This window comes from Myotis myotis, unplaced genomic scaffold (genome assembly GCF_014108235.1).
Source record: "Myotis myotis isolate mMyoMyo1 unplaced genomic scaffold, mMyoMyo1.p scaffold_m19_p_3, whole genome shotgun sequence".
Lineage (NCBI taxonomy): Eukaryota > Metazoa > Chordata > Mammalia > Chiroptera > Vespertilionidae > Myotis > Myotis myotis.
In genome coordinates, this window is record NW_023416335.1 from 194,918,918 (window position 1) to 194,930,947 (window position 12,030).

Sequence of the window (12,030 nt, forward strand, 5' to 3'; positions counted from 1 at the left end):
CTTTAATTCCTTCCATATATCCTTGATGACTCACATCGCCTCCTGGTGATGGTTCACATGTTTCAGTTAGTACTATACAACATCATTTACAAAATTTTATTTATATGATTCCTGTTATTATCAATGAACTGATTGATTCAACAACAAAAATTAGCACTTTTTTTTGGCAGGCATTAGGGATTTAGATATAGGATGCATGGGGGATAGGTATATCAATAACGCTAAGTGATAAGGTTCAAACACTATGCAATGGAGTGTGCAAAAGAAATGGGCCCTGCACTTTATCTGGTGCATCTTGGAAGACTGCTTGGAGGAGGTGGAGTTTGAACTGAGATATTTATGAGGGCTACATGAGGAGAGAGAGGTTGCCTGGGTAGAGTTTTGGAGAAATACCCATTCCTGGGCTCAACCTCAGAATCTTGGGAGTGAGTCCTGGTACATGTGGCTGTGATGTGAAACTAGAGCTGGGAACCATCAGAAAAAAAGGGCTCAGGTCTGTTCAGAGACTGGAGAAAGGCTTGAAGGGCTGCCTGAGGGACTGGGACAATGCAAGCCAGCTATTCTGCACCTCATCAGAAGACCAAGTAAGAGGAATTAAATAAAGCACAATGACTTGATTTCCTGTGAAGATAATGTTCCTGGATGTGATATTCGTTAAAGACACCAAGGACCTTCTTTAGAATAAGAAAGAAAATGCAATTTAAATCAAACTGGAAAACAAGACAGAATCTCACTTGTCTCCGATGGCCTATGCCAGGGTTGACATGCTTTGTCTGTAAAGAGCCAAAAAGTAAATATTTTCAGCTTTATAGACCATACAGTCTCTGACAGAACTATTCAGCCATGCCCCTGTAGTGCCAAAGCAGCATTAGACAGTGTGTGTGTGTGTGAGAGAGAGTGCTGTGTGCCTATAAAGCTTGAATTTCTATAACTTTTACATGTTACAAAATATTATTGTTCCTTTTATTTGTTTTCAACCATTTAAAAATGTAAATTCTTATTGTTCACAATAATCAAGAGGTGGAAGCAGCCTAGATGTCCATCAACAGATGAATTGTTAAAAAAAGTTATGGTATATACAGATAATGGAACATTCCTCACCCTGAAAAGGAAGGAAATCCTGTCACGTGATACAATCTGGGCCAACCTTGAGGACATTATGCTAAGTGAAATAAGCTAAAACTCATGATACTGTATGATTCCATGTACATGAGGTATCTAAATAGTCAAATTCACAAAAGCAAAAAGTAGAATAGTGCTTGTAAGGGTGAATGGGGAGTTGTGTTTAAGGGGTACAGAATTTCAGTTTTGCAAGCCAAAAAAGTTGTGACTATACTTAACACGCTATGGTACCATATAGTTAAGAAGATTAGATGGTAAAGTTTATGTTACGTTTTTTACCACAATTATATTTTTTAAGAAAGGAAAAATCAATTATTCTTCGCTTGAAAGTCACATAGAAACAGGTGCCGGCCCTGTGGGCTGTAGTTTGTCAACCCTGGTTCCTGGATGTCCAGTCTGAGGGCCAAAGGGATGGTCCAAATTAATACTTCTCAAATGTGCCCACTGAAAGACCGCTAACAACACAAAAGGGAGAATGCAGGCTCCCCGCCATTTGCCTGCAAGTCTATAAATTGCTTTTAAATACTCTTTCAAAAGAAGGTCATGAAAGTTTTTGAGTCCTAGTCTATAACATATTGTTTTAATGTAAAATTGGCATTCACTGTAAAAATCAGTAAAAACCGATGCTCACTCGGGCTCATAGAGGGCGAGTGACTTAGTCAAGGTCATGTAACTAGAACAAGTCAGTATGGGACTGGATCCCAAAGTTCCTGCTTCCAAATGTATACTTTCCACCAGAGTGGGCTGCCTTCCCATCAGGCTTTGGCTATCCATTCCCAGCTCTAACCCATATTCCCTCAATATTGAGGCAGTCCTCGAAATCATGATGGCTCACCACATTTGAATTTCTACCAAAACACATCAATCCATAAATGTAATACCATCAAGTCCTTAGTTTCATATATTACTTGTTTTGCTGTGTTCTACAATAATTTGATATATTCTAAAACTCAGTTTTTTTCTCCTGCCCTATCTAATTCATCTGTATATATAATCTGTATTATTTCTCATTCATCTGTATATAATTTTTTAACCTTCATAGCATCCCATTCTGTTCTACACTGTGGAATGTTTAAGTATGAGGGACCTGAGATGTGTTTTTTTGTATACCCAGCATCTATTTCCTCTTGTATTATTTGTTCAGAATTTTCTCTCCCCACCCCTGTACTTTTCCCTGTCCCATTGACTTTAGACTTGGCCATATGACTTGCTGTCCCCAATAGATTGTAGCCAAAGTGAACGTGTGCTAGTCCTAAGCAGAGGTTTTAAGAAGCATCATCTGGCCCTGACTGGTTTGGCTCAGTGGATAGAGCGTCAGCCTGTGGACTCAAGGGTCCTAGGTTTGATTCCGGTCAAGGGCATGTACCTTGGTTGCGGGCACATCCCCAGTGGGGAGTGTGCAGGAGGCAGCTGATCCATGTTTCTCTCTCATCGATGTTTCTAACTCTCTATCCCTCTCCCTTCCTCTCTGTAAAAAATCAATTAAATATATTTAAAAAAAAAAAAAAAAAAGAGGCATCATCTGTCTCCACTCCTGGAGAACCAGCTGCCCCAAGTCCAGCCTGTCCCTCAGAATGAGAAGATGTATGAAGCAGACTGAAACCAGGCAGCCCAGACCCACTTGCTGTAAGCCACTGAGTGGTGGGTTGTTTGTGACATAGTGTTATCCCAGCGAAAGCTAATACGTCCCTTCTTTTGGAACTAGGATTTTGATTTTTCTTCTGGAGACCCAGCCCTCCTCCACTCTTCATCCATAGAGTTTAGCTGCGCTGACCACCCTCCACTCTGCCCCAAGCACCCTCCAACACACCACACTAACTCCAATCTCAGTATGATCTCTGCTGTTCTTATCGAAGCTGAGAGAGCTTGGCCAGCAGAAGTGAATGACCCTAGGCCCTGTCACCTGCTATAGAGGGCTCCTAAAGAAATCTGATAATCCATACAATCCCAAATCCTGTCTGTTTTACAACAAAGCCATAGAAAGAAGAGTGTGGAGCACACAATATAAAATGCCACCCCTCTTGGCTGCTTTTTGATAGTGGGAAGGAAGGCATGAAAAGCAATTAGCAGTTGTTATGGACTGAATGTGGTGTCTCCCCAAAATTCATGTTGAAGTCCTAACCCCCAATGTGATGGTATTAGGAGGTGGGGACTTGGGGAGGCCATTTGGTTTCGATGAGGTCATGAGGGTGAGGCTCCCATAATGAGATTAGTGCCCTTTATAAGTGAACCTCCTCTCTCTCCACCCACGTGTGCACACTGAGGAAAGGCCATGTGGGGACTAATGAGATGTGGCCATCTACAAGCCAGGAAGAGGGTCCTCACCAAGAATCCAATTTGCTGGCATCTTGATCTTGGGCTTTTCAGCCTCCGGAACTGTGAGAAATAAATGTCTCTCATTTAAGCCATCCATTCTATGGTATTCATTATAGCAGCCCACACTAAGATAGCAGTGTTCCCTTAGAATGCAAAAGACAGAAGCAAGCTGTGGACACCTAAAAGTAAAAGTAAAAGATTCCCATGCCTTTAGGAAGAACAGAGTCAGCTCTGAATTCCTCATTCATATGAAGGACGGGTGTGGACATTCTAAAACAGAGATTTTCAGCCTTTTTCATCTCGTGGCACATATAATCTATCAAAATATTGCGACACACAAAAATATATATTTTTGCCAATCTGACAAAAAAATAGGTATAACTTTAATTCATTCATACCAGGCGGCTATTGTGTTGGCTATTGCCATTTTTGTATTTGACAACCTAAGGAAAATAGGTCAGTGCCCCTGACTAAATAGTCAGGTATTGGATGTTTTAAAAATTCTTGTGGCACACCAGTGTGCCCTGGCGTACCGGTTGAAAATCGCTGATTTAAAAACACCAGAAAAACTTTTAAGTGTTTCTTTCAGAAGTAGTTTACACAAGGAGGCATTTCCTCAAAACAATTCATCGGCCTGATAAAAACACATACATACACCCTGTATGTCTTACTTATTAATATTCCACAAAGATTTGTTGTAAAAAAAAATGCAATAAAAAGCATGAAAGCCACTGGTTGAAAATATACGTATTTGGCGTTGTTAAATACTTAAAAAAAAAAAAATAAAGCAACATGGTGCTCTTCATTGTGTGTGTGAGATTTTATTTCTCCTGGATAAGGATAATAAATACGTTCTCCCAGTCCACAGCCAGCTGCGTGGTACCGGGACACGGAGTGAACTCCGCTGAGTGACAGGACAAGCCTACTAGGGATTAAAGCGATAATCCCTAAAGTGGAAAATTGGCTGTGAAAAATCAGGGGGTGATCAACAGCCCTCTTCCCCATAGCTTCTCCTCGGCCCTGTTCTCCTGCCTTGCCCTACCCCCTGCCCTTCTCTGAGGTCGGGTCGCACCTCTCCTGTTCTCCTGCCTTGCCCTACCCCCTGCCCTTCTCTGAGGTCGGGTCGCACCTCTCCGTATATACATCCACACCAGCAGGAAGCAAAGGTGAACTGGCCTGTCCTTTGAGGCAGGTGCCCCGACCGGAGCGCAGGGTAGGGGCCCGGTTAGATAAGACTAGATACAAAATACAAGCCTGGCCTTTAGAGGCCCACAGAAGGCAAACAAACACTCTCTCTGAAAGATTACAAAGATAAACAAGTGGAGGAAGTCTGAGAATGCGGTCCTTAAAGGACTCACTCCCTGACCCCAGGGAATCTGACTTAATTGGTTTGGTTTCAAAACACTCCCCGGGCAATTCTAAATTAGCCAGGGCTGAAAACGTCCCCAGACCCGCTGAATCAGGCAGGAACTCCGGCCGTTGAGGCCAGGCAGCCAGTGTTTTCACGAGCCCCCGCCCCACGTGCTGCGGTGCACGCTCAAGTTTGAGAACCACTGGTCCGAGCTGCCAAGGAGTGGAGGCTTGGAAATGGAGGGCTCTGGAAGGTGAGCAGTTGGGGTTGGAGCACAGGGCTGGGGGTTCGGAAGTTAGGCCCCCTCCCCCTTCTTCTCAGGCTCAGGGCCGTGGGCAAGCTCGCCGGTCTGAGCTGGGCCTGAGCCCTGTGGGGTGGGCCGTCCCTGAAGGATATTGCGGCGAGGGGTCCCGTTTTGAGACCACTGAGCCTCCCTCTTAAGCCTCAATCACTCGGCCCCGTGGTCACCGGTCGTTTCCCTCCGAAGCTCCAAAGCAGGCGGGGAAGGGTAGGCCATAGTGAACGGCCAGAAAGGTCTCTTCCAGGAGAACCCTGGCTTCCAGTTTATGGCTTCGCATCCTTTTCCCCAAAGTGGGCCCCCTACTCTGAGCGCTGGCTTTAAAAAAAAAAAAATCCCAGACCGAAACCGTGTCTCCGTTTCCGCACACCCAGTATCTTCTCATCCTAAGCAATCACGCCCCCTCCCACGATAAAAGCAGCCTTTTCCCCAGAGCAACCAAACCCTGAACCCCACTCCCGATACTCCCTCCCCCAACTCTTTCATCCCGGCGGACAGAAAACAGCAAGTTCAGCGGCCTCCCCACTTCGGGCCTCCCCACTTAGGCCAACTGGGCAGGCTCGACCCCACTCCAGTGCCCAGCGCAGTCCCCAGCGCAGGGACTCCTGGGGGAGAAGAGGGATCCCCGGTTCCGCCTCCAGCGAGGGTCACCGCCCGAGCGCGTCGGGGGCGGCTTCCCTGGGTTTCTGGCCGAGTTGCACCCCCGCCCCCCGTGGGGAGGGGCTGCGGCCGCTGGGAGAATCGTAGGGTCTGGTGGCTCCTCCCCTGGGGTGGCCGAGCAGGAAGCGGGGCGCGCGGCGGGCGGGGGCGCGGGGGCGCGCGGCGCGGTGCGGGCGAGCGCGCGGGGCCGAGGCGGCGGAGTATGCGCGGGCCTGGGCGGCCAGCCCCGGCGCACAGCCGCGGCCGGGGCGCGCGGCGCGGGGCGGAAAAGCCTGTTTACACAGACTGCACACCGCCTGGGGAATAATGCAGTAAAGGAAGTGAGCCGGCTCGGCCTGACTGCTCCAACTTCCTGCTCTCACACACACCAGAGGGGAAAAAAAAAGAGGAGCGAGAGAAAGAAAAAAAAACGGGGGGGGAAAATCAGGATCTCATTACAAGAGCAACAGACCGTCTGCAGACGCCTGTCAGCATGGAAAGTCGGGGGCTTTCGCCCGGTTCCTCCTAGAAATTCCCCCGAAGAAGGATCTCGAAAGCTCCCCCACATCTGGGTAGGTAGCAGGGCTTCTGCCTGTTGCTGGGACAGTTGCAAAGTTTCGTGGGGGGCGGTTTTTTTTCCCCCTTTTCTTTTCTTCGGCTTGGTGGGGGTTGGGCGGTGGGCGCCGCGGGATGAGCTGCGGGCCGGGGTTGGGGGGGAGGCCGCGGGGAGGGGCGCAGCCGGGATGCTCGGGTGCCCGCGCCGCCGCCCACCCAGCGGGAGCTCCGCGCCGGTCCGCGCGCGGGGCCGGGGGCTGCCGCGACCCTGCCCTGGCGGTACCCGGGCCCTGAGGCTGCGCTGAGAGCCCGGAGGAGGGGCGCGCTGGGGGTGTAGGGGACGGTGAGGTTGGGGGACCTTAGGAGGAGCGGTGACTGGAGCAGGCTGCGTGCCCGGAGGCTGGACCACCGCTGACCTGCCAGCTGGGGCGCCCCTTGGGGAGGCAGTGGCACTGATGCTCGGATTCTGGAAGGGAGACGGGAGTGGAGAGGGCCGGCGGAGGGTGTGCGGCGCGAAGGCGCAGGGCTGGAGGCCGTGTCCTCGCGCTCGGCAGGTGACCCCCCGTCGGGTCACCGCCCCAGGCGCACGCCCAGCCGGACCTTTAAAAGCCGGCGGAGCCTTGATGGACACTGTTGTGGAGGACGGGACAGTAGCTGGTCTAGGCACCTCCAGCTCCCGAGGAAGGGGCTCTTCGGCTTCCAACGGAGTGTTGGCCTGTAATGCTACTGCACTTTTTGGGGAGGGGGAAATGAACAATTTTGCAAGAGAAAAATAAGAGGTCTTGGTTTTAATGTTTTCTGACCTGAATCATCCTGAAGACAAGCTGCAGTTAGGCAGCGGGTGGGGGTGGGAGCAAGAAATGTTATTTCAGAAACTGCAAAAGGGGCTTTTTCGGAAAAAAAAAATAAAACGAGTGTCGGGAGAGTTTCTGGCTTGTCTGGAAACTGCAAGACTAATTGCCATGCGCTTCCGCTTTGAAACTGGCAGCAGACAGCATCTTGAAAATGACTCACTAGAGGAGCTCACAAAGAAACTGTGGTTTGCTCCTTCTCAGGTTTATGTATTTGTGCCTTTTACAGTTTCCTTTGTAGTGTTGGAGGGGTCCCCCGCCCCTTCCCCGCCGCCCCCCTCCCAGCCTCCCGCGTTTGGAAGCCCCTGGCCGGTCTTTAACTCTCCCCCACCCCCAGCACCCCAGGCGGGAGGGGGTGAGGGGGAGGCTGAGTTGTTTTTGGAGTTGGCTGGGGAGAGGGTTAAAGGGATTCTGCTGCTGCAGGGGGAAAAAGTTCCCTGAATTTTCCACTGGCTGCTGCAGGAAGAGAGAGCCCCTTTAGTCATTGCTAAGTAATGTCTGCACACACACCAACTAATCTCATTAGGAGTTTCCGCTGCTCCGCACAGGAGGGGTTTTGTGCAGCCACCGTCGGGCGGGCGAGCCCTGCGCCGGAGAGGGGAGACAAGCTACGGCTTTATTTACCTCGAGGTGCAGCCGCCAGCCGAGCCTTTGCAGGGTCCTGTCTTTGAAAACTTTGAAGTCACTTTGGATTTCGGACTTACAGGTTTTTCTTTCCCAGTTGTGTGTGTGAAGTTTCTATTGCCTAAGCAGCTCTACACACCCATCCTCTCGCGGCTGAGCTTCAGTCTTTGTTGGGGGGGGGGGGGGGCGGGGAGGTGGCGGGGGGAGGACGCGGAAGCGATGGGAAACCAAGCATGTTCCAGGCATCTATTAATGAGCTCAAATCGGTTTCTGAGCCTCATTGCCTTGTTGCCAGACACAATACCCTCTGATCTGTCTCCCTTTCTCTCTCTCTGTGTGACACATTTATTTGGGAAAGGTCAGTTATGAGTTTCAATTTATGGGCATTATAAAATACAAATTGTGTTAGGAGGGCACATGGGTCAGACAGTTAAGAAGATGGTCCATAAGTGTTTTTAGAGTTTCCAGTAATGATCCTGCCTGCAAAAACCCCTGATGGTATTATTATGCCAAATATAGCAAGGGCCTTCTGGCCTCCCCCCCCCCCTTTTTTTTTTTTTTTTTAAAAAAAAACCCTTTATATGATGGAGATGTGTAGAGTTACTAAAAAGGGTAAAGAATTTGAAGGAACCCTATTGGAACTGTAGGGCTCCTTTATTGACAAGGATGTTCTGCTGTCTTGAGGGTTTCTAAGATGTTGGCATTTTTTTTTATGGTAGCAAGGCATGTCCTAAAAACAGCCTAACCAGCCGGACCAGGTTGAGTCAGTGAACAGGAGTACGGGATGTCCCTAACACTGTGCCTGGCACAGGGTAGGTGCTCACTAAATTGTTGCATTGAGAGCCGTGAGTAGGATAACAGGACTTACAATAAATAGATAAGAAAAGAAGCTTTGCGAAGCTAACAGCATTCTGCATGAGCATTTCTTCAGGACGGAGGTTGTAAATATTCTCTCAAGACTCCATTTCCTTCGAAATTAAAAGGAGGTAATTAGAAGTCTTCATTCCAATAAGTTATTATGTGGCTAGTTCTCACCTGGGAGTAATTTTGCCTCTCAGGGGGCATATGACAGTATCTGGAGACATCTTGGTTGTCATAACCATCCGGGGGTGCTATTGGCATCTAGTAGGTAGAGATCAGGGATGCTGCTACACAGCCAACAACATACAGGACACCACTCCACCCCCCAAAAAAGAATTTTCCAGCTCAAATTGTCAGTAGTTTCCAGATTGAACAACTCTTGTTTCCCATTAGTGACGGTGATGATGATAACTCTTTTATGTGCATTCATTCAGTGAAGAGGACATTTAAAACTCATCAGTTGCCCTTTTCTGCCTCATATATAACATACGCACGGATTTTTTCTCCCTCTTTTTGGTCAGTAATATGCAATAGCGCGACATGTAAGGGAAGACATTGTGTCGGTGTACCTGTTAGACCGTCTCTGAACCTCACTCCCTTGGTGCTAATGCTTTTTGGACCAGAATGGCAATAGCCCAGATAGGGGAGAGCAGTGATATATTTTTTTTCTAGCCCCATTGGAATTTTAAAGTTTCTTAAACATTTACTAAAGACCTCCTCTCTTTCTTATTTAAAAAATTTAATAATTCAAAAGTGCTAGTATACAGTAAATGTAACTCTGAGGTCATATATCGGAATTTATATTTGTAATAAGTTTTTGGAACTTGGATCTTTTCCTGAAATTGGTTTTAAAGGACTTCCAGGCAGTGCATATAAATTTAAAAAACTCCTTTCCTAGCTGTCAGATACTGAGTTTTGTATGTTCTGTGCTACCCAATTATATTTATAGATCTATCTGCTTCAAAAACCAATATGGTTGCTGAGCATTCCCTATTGATAAACCCAAACACTTAAAATAGCTTTGCTCCTTTGCAGCCCTAGAGAGTGACCTAGCCATCTCCATGTTTCTCAGGCCTGGGGTTCCCCATTAAATTTTAGAAGAAATCTGTTCTCTGTCGGTTCTGGTTGTGCCCTGGCTGCAGGCAGCTGGCTTCTGCCCCTTCTTAAGGGCCTGCACCTACACATACACGTGAGTGGCCCAGGTCATTTGAATGAAGGCCCTCACTCCTGTCTGATTTTTCTGTATGTTTCAGGCAAGAGTTGTTGTTGTTGTTTTTTTAATGCCCTAGTTATCCATAATTCCTCTTTGCCTTCATAGTTTGAATTATAATACACTTGAGACCACGCTAGCATAACACAATTTTGAAAGGTGAGTTGTTGTTTTTTCTGTTATAAAAATATGAATGTGAATTATCATAGGGAGATTTAGAGAGTCACTAAGAACAATATAAACATCTCCCATAACCCCACTGTTAACATTTGGTGTATGTTTTTCTCGTTTTATAAATGCATGTGCGTGTGTGTACATACACAGATATACACGCACATGCACACGTGTAACCTTTTTAATTGCAGTCACACTATGCTTTCTGTTTTGTAACTCATTTTCACTTTACGTATCATGTAGCATTTTAATAACTAGTATGAAGACCAAAGTGACCACACATAGAGCTTGTATTTATTGATCTAATAAATGTGTTGATTCAACAGTAGATTGACATAATTTTGACATGGACATGTTCAGTGTTTTTGTCTTTGTGGCTCCGAGTAATGTTCTAAGAATGCTGTCCTCTTGAAAGACTGAATTCATATGTGGTGTGAAATTTGGGATTTTGCTGAGTTTCTCTATGATTTAAGAATGAGTCATGATTTGCAGGAGAATATCAAGATGTAGTAACAGGAAGTCCAGGACACTACACATCAAAATAGAATGTTCAGTGATGAAAAAAAGAAACTAGGTTAAACCAAAAATACACCTTGAATTTACCTAACTATAGGAGGGGGGAGGAGGTGCCTCTTGCACACATTGACAACTCTTTATTTAGCACTGTTTCATTTGATATCAGTAGAGTTTTCAAACTTTGAAGTTGGTATTTTAAGTGGGTTTTCAGCTCAAGGTTTGCTATTGCCCATGGCCAGTTTGAATTGAGATCATCCAGCTTTTGGGTTGAAACCACGGCAGGAAGACCATGAAAACGCTGTTTTTTTGCCACCTTGCATGCAGCCCTAGTAAATTGAGTTGTCAGCCTGTGTGTCGGTAACCTTCTGTTAACAAACCCTAAAGGCCTTCAAAAATGGTAGATTATTTTGTCTTTTAAGTAACGATTCCATGCAGATATTTGACTCCGCATGACTCCCTATCTGCACCAAAATAAAAATGGCCTTTCATCCATTACTGGAAACTTATATACATGTCAGCAGTTTAAAAATAAACTTTGAATTGGTCATTTCGATAAATTGGAATTTGGTCTGAACTGCCAGGAGAGGTTAGCTCACTGACTACTTTATGTGTTTTTAATTCCATTTTCTGGAAAGTAATTACGGAATTATTGTAAGAATTGAATGGGATTATTTTTAATGTGGCAGTGAGATTTATTTGTATATTTTTAAAGACATTAAGGTTTTGGTTATGCTAATGTATTCCAATTTGAATTGGACAAAATGAATTTTATTTATTACACACATGCTCTAAAAAGTTCTAATGCACACACATTGTCTTAAGTATTCTTAGAGCTACTATATCTAGCAGAACCTAAGTTTCCATGCACAAACATGGGAGTGGTGGGGTATGATGCACACTTATCTGATGCTTCCTCTTAGACCTCTAGAGAAAGTATCAGATAAGTATGCATCAGGCCTACCCCATCACTAGTGTTAGGGGTCTTCTGTTGCAAGCAGCAGAATAAGGAATCTGAGACCGTTGGTGCCCTTTTTTAAAAAAAAGTTGAGGTAAATAAAAAAAATGTGAGGTATAATTTGCACACATGAAAACACCGATTTTAAACGTTAATGTATAAACTTGTGTCATCCCTACCCCCTCCCTCCAAACTGAGAATATTTCCGTTACTCCAAAACATTCCTGGCTGGCTTTTTAAAAAATTATATTATGGCAATTTCATGATTCTACCATGTAGGTTATTCAACCCCAGAACATCTTGATAAAATGATGCAGTATTTTTATTTCATCTGTATGGTTAAAAATAAATCATGAGATGGTGTGAATTTCCTTATTATATGATAAGAGGAAGTGTCCCTTGTACATTTTTTTATCACTTAAGTTAGCCAAAAGTAATACAGGGTGTCCTAAAAAAAATGTACACACACTTTTAATCCATTATTAACTCCAAAGGGTTAAATCTGAAAAGAAAGAAACATCAGTTGAGCTACCAGCTGTTAACATGTGTATACATTTT

The 12,030-nt window shown here is 45.7% G+C and overlaps 1 protein-coding gene across 3 annotated transcripts in view; it reads left to right on the forward strand.

The window, feature by feature from the left end:
• The first annotated feature begins 5,908 nt into the window (after positions 1 to 5,908).
• The window catches only part of ELK3 (ETS transcription factor ELK3), a 62,824-nt gene continuing 56,702 nt past the window's right edge, over positions 5,909 to 12,030 (forward strand). For 2 of the 3 annotated variants that reach the window (XM_036297080.1, XM_036297082.1), the window contains exon 1: positions 5,912 to 6,298. The gene's annotated coding sequence lies outside the window, so the exon portion shown is untranslated. Of the gene's footprint in view, positions 6,299 to 12,030 lie in introns of all 3 variants that reach the window. The other variant, XM_036297081.1, reaches the window with a different exon arrangement.